The sequence below is a fragment of the Amblyomma maculatum genome, chromosome 3, assembly GCF_055883805.1.
Source record: "Amblyomma maculatum isolate TAMU_Amacu chromosome 3, ASM5588380v1, whole genome shotgun sequence".
NCBI lineage: Eukaryota > Metazoa > Arthropoda > Arachnida > Ixodida > Ixodidae > Amblyomma > Amblyomma maculatum.
This window is the reverse complement of record NC_139346.1, coordinates 60,175,639-60,183,682: the sequence shown is the minus strand read 5'-3', so window position 1 is coordinate 60,183,682 and position 8,044 is coordinate 60,175,639. Positions and strand designations below refer to the sequence as shown.

At 41.1% G+C, this 8,044-nt stretch overlaps 1 long non-coding RNA gene across 1 annotated transcript; it reads left to right on the top strand.

Moving 5' to 3' along the window:
- Nucleotides 1-226: 226 nt before the first annotated feature.
- LOC146194848 (uncharacterized) lies at nucleotides 227-4,282 on the top strand. The gene is made up of 3 exons (XR_014705488.1): nucleotides 227-670; nucleotides 3,807-3,887; nucleotides 3,956-4,282. It is a non-coding gene; the product is annotated as an uncharacterized LOC146194848 (long non-coding RNA).
- Nucleotides 4,283-8,044: the final 3,762 nt, after the last annotated feature.

Here is an 8,044-nt window from a genome sequence, read left to right as displayed (position 1 = left end):
CGGGCTGTACCGTCGACATTTGATCCAGGCATCCAAACCGTCCAAACTTGCCAGCGCTGCAGGTGGGCGAAGTACGGCGGACGGTAGACGCCGAAATATGAAACGGTTTCACGCGCGGCTATAAAAAGAACAATGGGGCGATGGCTAATACTCGGGCATATTCCCCTCTCACTTTGCGCATGCTTTCCGCTGTGCGAAACGGCGCGCTGTGGACGGGAGCATCGTCGTTGTGCTGGTGGAATGGTGGTTGTCGAATCTCACACTTTCGTAAATGTCTGCGTGTCCTGGTCCACATATTAAAGTTCATGAGCGCCATCGGAAAGTCCACACATCAAGCACAACGTAAATGTTGCTCTTGCAGACATCGACTCCAGGACCCCATCGTTTTTGACAGCAGCGCCGCCGCTCGTTTGCCGCGCATTGCGCCAGCATCGACTTGTCAGACTGGCTTATTTTCATTCGTTCTGCTTCGAGGTGCTGGCCGTCTGCCACCGATACTGATATTGGCGGGAAGAGTGACGCCGAGGCGCTGTGTTCGTCGCCCATGTCTAGTGATTTGGAAAGACCGAAAGAGAAATATTCAAGCCAGCGGGCAGCATCGGCAGGAAGATCTGATAAATGCTTTGCTGGATGGCGATTTAGGGATGGTGCAGAAAACGTGCGCTTCGAGGTAAGTTGCCCGTTTTTATCTTCATTGCTTGGAATGCAAAGACCTGCGTATTGCAAACGTAATTATTTATCGCCATTGTTAGTAAATTGTTGCCGACTGTTTCCTGATCCTGACAAGAAGTAAACGCCGTAGAAATAATGCCAACTCTGTTGAAGTGAAATTGAACAGAGTAAGCTGCAGAGCCATTTGCTACAAACATTATGCTCAACGAAAACGACATGTCCTGTTGTCGCTTTTCTTTTTCTTGTGAAAATGCTGTTTTTGTTGAGCATAAACACCGCTGAAAGTAAAACGAACCTAACACAGTAAAAATTATGCATCGTGCGAAGGAAAGAATGTGTCCTTTTTTTTTTTTTTGAAATCAGGTTTGCACAAGTATAACTAAATCATGTTTTTTCGCACGTGATTACATCGCAGTTCTATCGCGTTTTTGTAGTAATTTGTAGGTTTGTATAAACCCAAACCTTGTGGACATCTTTGTTATCTTTTGGCACCCGCAGTCCTAGAATTTTTTGTAGCAAACTGTAGGTTTGTAGTAAATTTAAACTTTTGCTGACATTAATAGAGTCGAATGATGAGCTAGTTGGTCACACATCTCTTGGAGGAAGGCAGCAGAGCAGGTAACACCAACACAAAGCAAAAGAGGCACACACACACGCACACAAGGACTACGCTGCACTGACAACTATTTCAACTGGAAACCGCACACCTTCTTCTTTCACTTCTTCCTTCACTTTACGTCTGCAGCCAACTTCTTTCTTGTCGTTAACATCCTGCCGGTTTGCGCAAAAATTTACTTCCTTCTTCAACAAAACCACCGATGGCATGCTGACACATTGGTCTCCCAAGTCACAGATTGCATATGCTTCATAAATCTCTCTGGCTAACTTGTCCTTTATCCTTCTCATAACCTTAACATTGTGAAGGTCAGCCGGACATTTTTGGTCTCTATAATCAACGCAGTCTTTGCAGTGCACAGCCAGATTTGTGCCAGACTTGTCCGATATTGCCTTAGCGTGCTCTCTAATCCTTTCATTGAGGCATCTTCCTGTTTGTCCAATATATTTCTTTCCACAATGCAAGGGAATCTCATAAACAACCCCCTGAATGCACTTAGAGTACCTAGTCCGGTGCAAAGTTTTGCATCCAGAGTTGAAGTCCTGGTCATTAACCTGCATTCCGACGGCACCAAACAGGGCTAAAGGGATGTGTGTGCAGGTTAATAACCAGGATTTCAACTCTGGATGCAAAACTCCGCACCGGACTAGGTACTCTAAGTGTATTCAGGGGGTTGTTTATGAGATTCCCTTGCATTGTGGAAAGAAATATATTGGACAAACAGGAAGATGCCTCAATGAAAGGATTAGAGAGCACGCTAAGGCAATATCGGACAAGTCTGGCACAAATCTGGCTGTGCACTGCAAAGATTGCGTTGATTGCAGAGACCAAAAATGTCCGGCTGACCTTCACAATGTTAAGGTTATGAGAAGGATAAAGGACAAGTTAGCCAGAGAGATTTATGAAGCATATGCAATCTGTGACTTGGGAGACCAATGTGTCAGCATGCCATCGGTGGTTTTGTTGAAGAAAGAAGTAGAATTTTTGCGCAAACCGGCAGGATGTTAACGACAAGAAAGAAGTTGGCTGCAGACGTAAAGTGAAGGAGGAAGTGAAAGAAGAAGATGTGCGGTTTCCAGTTGAAATAGTTGTCAGTGCAGCGTAGTCCTTGTGTGCGTGTGTGTCCTCTTGTGCTTTGTGTTGGTGTTACCTGCTCTGCTGCCTTCATCCAAGAGTTTTGCTGACATTTTTGTTATTTGTTGGGAACATATAACTTGGTCACGAACTTACTTCAAGACCGTATGAGCTGAGTTTTTCTGCTTTGTTTTGTATACAATTATTGGATCCTAGTGCATCTGCTCGAGCTACGCGCGTCGTTAGAAATATGTTTCTGTAATCTGTACGCATTCCGAAAAATTCCTACAGCCTTGTCACAAACTGGAAATGATTTAGTCAAGTGAAACCAATTGCTGGGCTAGTTGGTGCATTTCACAGAAAATGAAAGATTCACAGCGCTAGCAAGTACGCACACATAGACACACATGGAATGATAGAATAGACGCCGACTCCAACTTTTTTTTTTCTTTTTCGAAACGACAGCAAAATGAAACGTATGTTTTTTTTAAGAAGTTTGGAGTCAGCGCCTGTCCTGTGTGTGTCTGTTTGTGAGTGTGTATTTTTTAGCGCTGTGAACCTTCCCTTTTTTGGAAATGATTGTATAAAATATACATCCCAAAATTTATATCTGTGTGTTTATATCTTTTTGGAAGAAGCATCGTTTTGGTGAAAGGCACTTACTAGCTTATACATCTGGTGTTACTTGACTAAATCGTTTCCAGTTTGCGACAAGGTTGTAGGACGTTTTTGAACTGCATACAGATCTTTTTTTTTTTTTTTAAGTTTGATTTTGGTGTCCTTTCGAAACAGAAGATGGAGTCAGCGCCTTTCTTGTGTGTGTGTATTTGTGAGTGTCTATTTGTTAGTGCTGTGAATCTATCCTTTTCTGGAAATTATTCTATAAAATACCCATCTCAAAATGTATATCTGTGTATCTGCATTTATTTTTAAAATTTCATTTTGTGAAATGAACCAACTAGCCTAGCAATTGTTTTTACTTGATTAAATCATTTCCAGTCCACGACAAGGTGTAGCAATTTTTTGAACTGCATATAAAATTCTTTTTTTCAAGAAGTTTCATTGTGGTGATTCGAAAAAAAAAAAGGATATTCAGTGCCTGTCATATGTGTGTGTGTATTTGTTAGCGCTGTAAATCTTTTCTTTTCTGGAAATGATTGTAAAAAATACCCATCCCAAAATTTTTACCTGTGTGTGGTATCATAATTCTATGAATGTTGCTTTGTGTTTAGCAAAAACAAAACAGCCTGTAAATCTAAAAGCACCGGAATATATGAAATAAAGGTAATATTTTTCTGTGGAATTTAGGCGTGTTCAATAAACTGCGGACTTCATTATTTGAAAAAAAAAAACAACAATTTCATACGTTCCAAGTCTCTATTGCTCCCTTTTATTGTCATTGAAGAAGTGGTTTTAAAATATGTCAATTTTGTAATACTTGCAGATCACTTTGCTATTGAATGGTGGAACTTTTGCCTCTGCATGGTTGTGAAAGAATTGAAAGCCACATTTCCGGGTGAGGCCAGTAAGTATAAATTTGCTATAAATTCATTTGTGCCTTCTAATTTAATTACTTTCTATGTTGCATTTTAGGACATCTACCCAGCATTGGAGTGCGTCCAGATGAACCCTGATGACGCCGACGCAATATATGCTGGGTTTGAAGATATCAAGGTCGAATGCTGAACGTCATCGTGGGACTCACGCATGCCATTGAGAGCTACTGGATATTTAATGTCAGGCATTCAACGCGCAACGAAAACGTTTGCGCAGTGCTAGAGTATTTATGCAGCCTAAGAAGCTCATCCGCAGTGCTAGAGTATTCATGCAGCCTAAGAAGCTCATCGCCACTATGCATTTCTGCAATTGAAAAGGGCATAGCCACACTGCCTTTGAATATGAATAAAGTGAGTATTTGTTGTCCGCAAATTTTGTCGTCGTCATTGCTTGAAGACTAGTGCGAACAAGGTAAAATTAGTTAGCGTCTTGTTTGTAGATCAGCTCAATGTTGCACCGAACTTGAAGCCGATGACAATTGACCACATATTACGAATAATACAATTAGTTTTAATTACCCAATCTTTATTAAGATATTCAATATTTTCAGAAATAATTTACCTATCGATGCATATATTAGCTCCATACAGGTAGCAATTGATACCAGGTTTCTGCCGCAGTAAGCACTAGGACCTATGTAGTGAGAACCTCTAGGCCATGTAGTATTTTATACTAAAGAAAAGGTTGCACATTATACTACCTTTTCAATGGTAACCCATAATAAGAACTAGGTATATGTTGTAATAAGTACTACGACCTATCTAGTACGAATCTCTAGGTGCGGTAGTACTGCGTACTGCCGCAGTACTACCTTCTAGGTAGTACTGCGTGCAACCTAGAAGGTAGCATATTCCACTACCCTTCAAAGGCAAACTATAATGCACGAAGGTGTTGGTATTCACTAACCTACTACTAAGTGGCGCTAGTACTGTTCACTAACTTCCTGGGGTAGTAAATTTTACTAGCTGTATTTTTACTACCTCGAGTTACTAAGAAGGTAGTGATCTATGTGACAAGTAAAAGGTTAGTAGTTACTTAGTGAATTCACCAACCTTTTTTTTAAGAGTGCAGAGGCACACCTGGCCAGAGATGGACTACACCTCAACTTTCGAGGCGTCCGAATAATGGCAAACATGGTCAAGTATAAAACCAGGAACTCATTTAAGTGGACGCAGCCATGTGAAACTATCACACGCACCCCTCTGGCCAGCACGGATCAACTGAACACACACAAAACTGACAACGAACCGGAACGCCCACGACCTCCCATTGTCAGTACCCGCGACATGTACACACAAACGGAGTCTGTAGAATCAACACAAGTGAAACGAGACGCGAGCACAGACAGAAGACATACCGCAGTTTCTTCACACAGACACCCACCCATTCTAGGAGAAACACCAGCTGCCAGGCGGACACCGAAATGGACTTCACCACGAACACCAACCCTAAGTCAGCTACCCCCAAACACCTAACGCTTGTCAGGAAGTTCACTCGGAACAACAACAAAATGAAATGACCCGCTCCTAGAGCCGAAATCCCCCAGCCTAAACGTCGCCCTTTTCTTGTTGCTAGGAAATTAGCCGAAAGCACAGTAACTACATATCGCATTTAGATACTTACAAACAATTTTTAACGAAAGCAATGGTACCGAAAGGACTTAGGATAAATGTGAAGTGCGCTCTCGGCACACTTCGCCCTGAACTATTCATTCGCTGGAAAAATATTTAGATGACGCGTCATTAGCTTTGACAGCCATTTTACAACAACACTGTCAGGAAAAAGTAGATGAACTTGACGACCAAATGGCCAAACTAACACTAACCGCGGACGAGCATCAAGTTTTTTTTTATTATTGTTTTTTTGGTTCTAAAAGAATTCGTGAAAAGGAAAGAACAAAAACTTCATGTTAAAAAACAGCTTAAATTCAGAAGGAAGCGAAGAGTACCTCCTGCAGTTTCACAACAACGTCGGATATCACCTACGAGACAGGACATAGATGATAGCAACATCATTGACATTTCTAAATCTCTAAGCGATAGTTATAAACAGATTCTAAGGCGAGGCCTGACCTTCTGCCCAACGAATAACAGCTTTAATGAATATGAACCTCACAGAGATATAACTGAATTCGCAAAAAGAATGCGTATTAAAGAATTCTTCGCTGAAAATCCAAACAATGTACCGGAAGCTTCTAACCTACCCAGAGCCCCCAGCACATGGTTTCCTGATGCAGAGCGCAGTCCCGAACTGGACCTATACATTAAATCCGTCTCAAAAGAAATTATTGAAAAAACAAAGCTAGCTCGAAAGCCCAAATACCTTTCTTTAACTGAAAGAGCAACTCTTGATAACCTAGCTTCTAGAACTGACTAAATTATCAAGCCTGCAGACAAAGGTGGTAGCATAGTGATTCTCCCTGTTGAAAATTACAAAAATGAGGCATATAGACAGCTTAACAACTCTTGCCACTACGAAAAGTTAAATACTGATCCGACAGAACAGTTCAGTGAAGCCATCCTGAATAAAATAAGAGATCTATTAGCCAGGGAATTAATTACCTAGATGGACTAAAAATTTATTCAGCCGTCAAACAAAGAAGCAGGCCGATTTTATCTACTGCCCATGATCCATAAGGTTTCCGCAGAAGCAATGTTTACCACAGAGATACCAGGAAGACCAAATTGTTTCTAGCAATATTACGCCCACAGAAAACCTCTCAATATCTCTAAAGCACCACCTATCAAACCTCCCGACCCAGCTTCCTTCGTTTGTGCAGGACACACCTCACTTTCTCCGAATTATTGAGCGTATTAATAAAACCACCAATCTTGCAGATGATTGTACACTTGTTAAACTTGACGTCATGGCACTCTACACTAATAATCTTATCAATGATTTTATCGCCGCTCTTCAAAAGGCCCAGACGGAGACAAGTCCACTTGTCGAAACGTTGGCTCATCTGCGAACTGAGGCGTACCCCATTTACCCTTGTTCAGTTCTTCTTCATATCAAGGAGGAAAGTGTCTTTAAGTGCATATTCCAGAACAGAATTGAAAAGAAAGAAATAACCGAATGCAGTCAAATAAAATACATAATACAATCATCAAAACCGATACAAAAGTTCTGACAAAAACACGCAGGTTTAAGTTTACAATATCCTTACAAATAGGTAGAAACAATTTCGATAATATTAACGTTATTAAACTGGAGGAAATGCCCACATAAAGTAAATAAAAATAATTCTTGAAAGGAAACGGGATATGTGGTAAACAATATTGTTCGGATTATAATCTAATCAATTTCAAAGAAAAATTAAGAAAGGGACTTTCAATAGATATAAACGTGAGGACAAAAGACAAACAGCTTTCCATTCTCTCCAGAGGAGAGCGACAAAGCAGTAGTGGGGAAACTTGAAATGGTCTGTACTTCCTCCTGCTCCTCCCCAGAAGTCGCAGTAGGATGCTCTCAGATATCTGTGGTATAAAATGTGGCCATATGAAGTAGTTTGTACAAGTAATATCTGCCCTGACACGACGGCCGCTAAGAGAAGGAAGATCCGGCTAATTACTCCGCTTGAAGCGAGAGCTAGAAGTTGTACAGGAGAAACGATGTCGAAGTAAGGCCAAACACATTGTCTACTCCCTCATTTCTTAAAGAGTTCGATTTCCAAGCACCATTACAAACAACAGATGCATGGTCAAGAAGCGCCAAGCATGCGGAGAAGTACAGCTATAAGACGGGAAGTGAGATGCGGAAATATTTGGAAGGCCTACAGGTGAAACCGATTGTGCTCATAGCCCGCAGACCAGTGTGTTTAGTATGAGAGGAGATGTTGAAGGCACGGCTGGAAAGTACATCGAAATGCTTAATTTCATCCACCGTGGCAAACAGCTCAGAAATAGTAGAATAAGCGCAAAGAAGGCTAAGCGTTTTGGGAGTAAACGAAAATATTACAGAAATCAGATATATCCGATTGTAAAGACAAGCAATCTTGAAAAGACCGGATTATCTTGCGTATATTATATCCCAAGCGTAAAAGACGAAATTTGACTTGTTAACCACGAAAAAAATATAATTAATAGAAATGAAGACGGGAAGCGGGCCTTACACGTAACCTTCAGG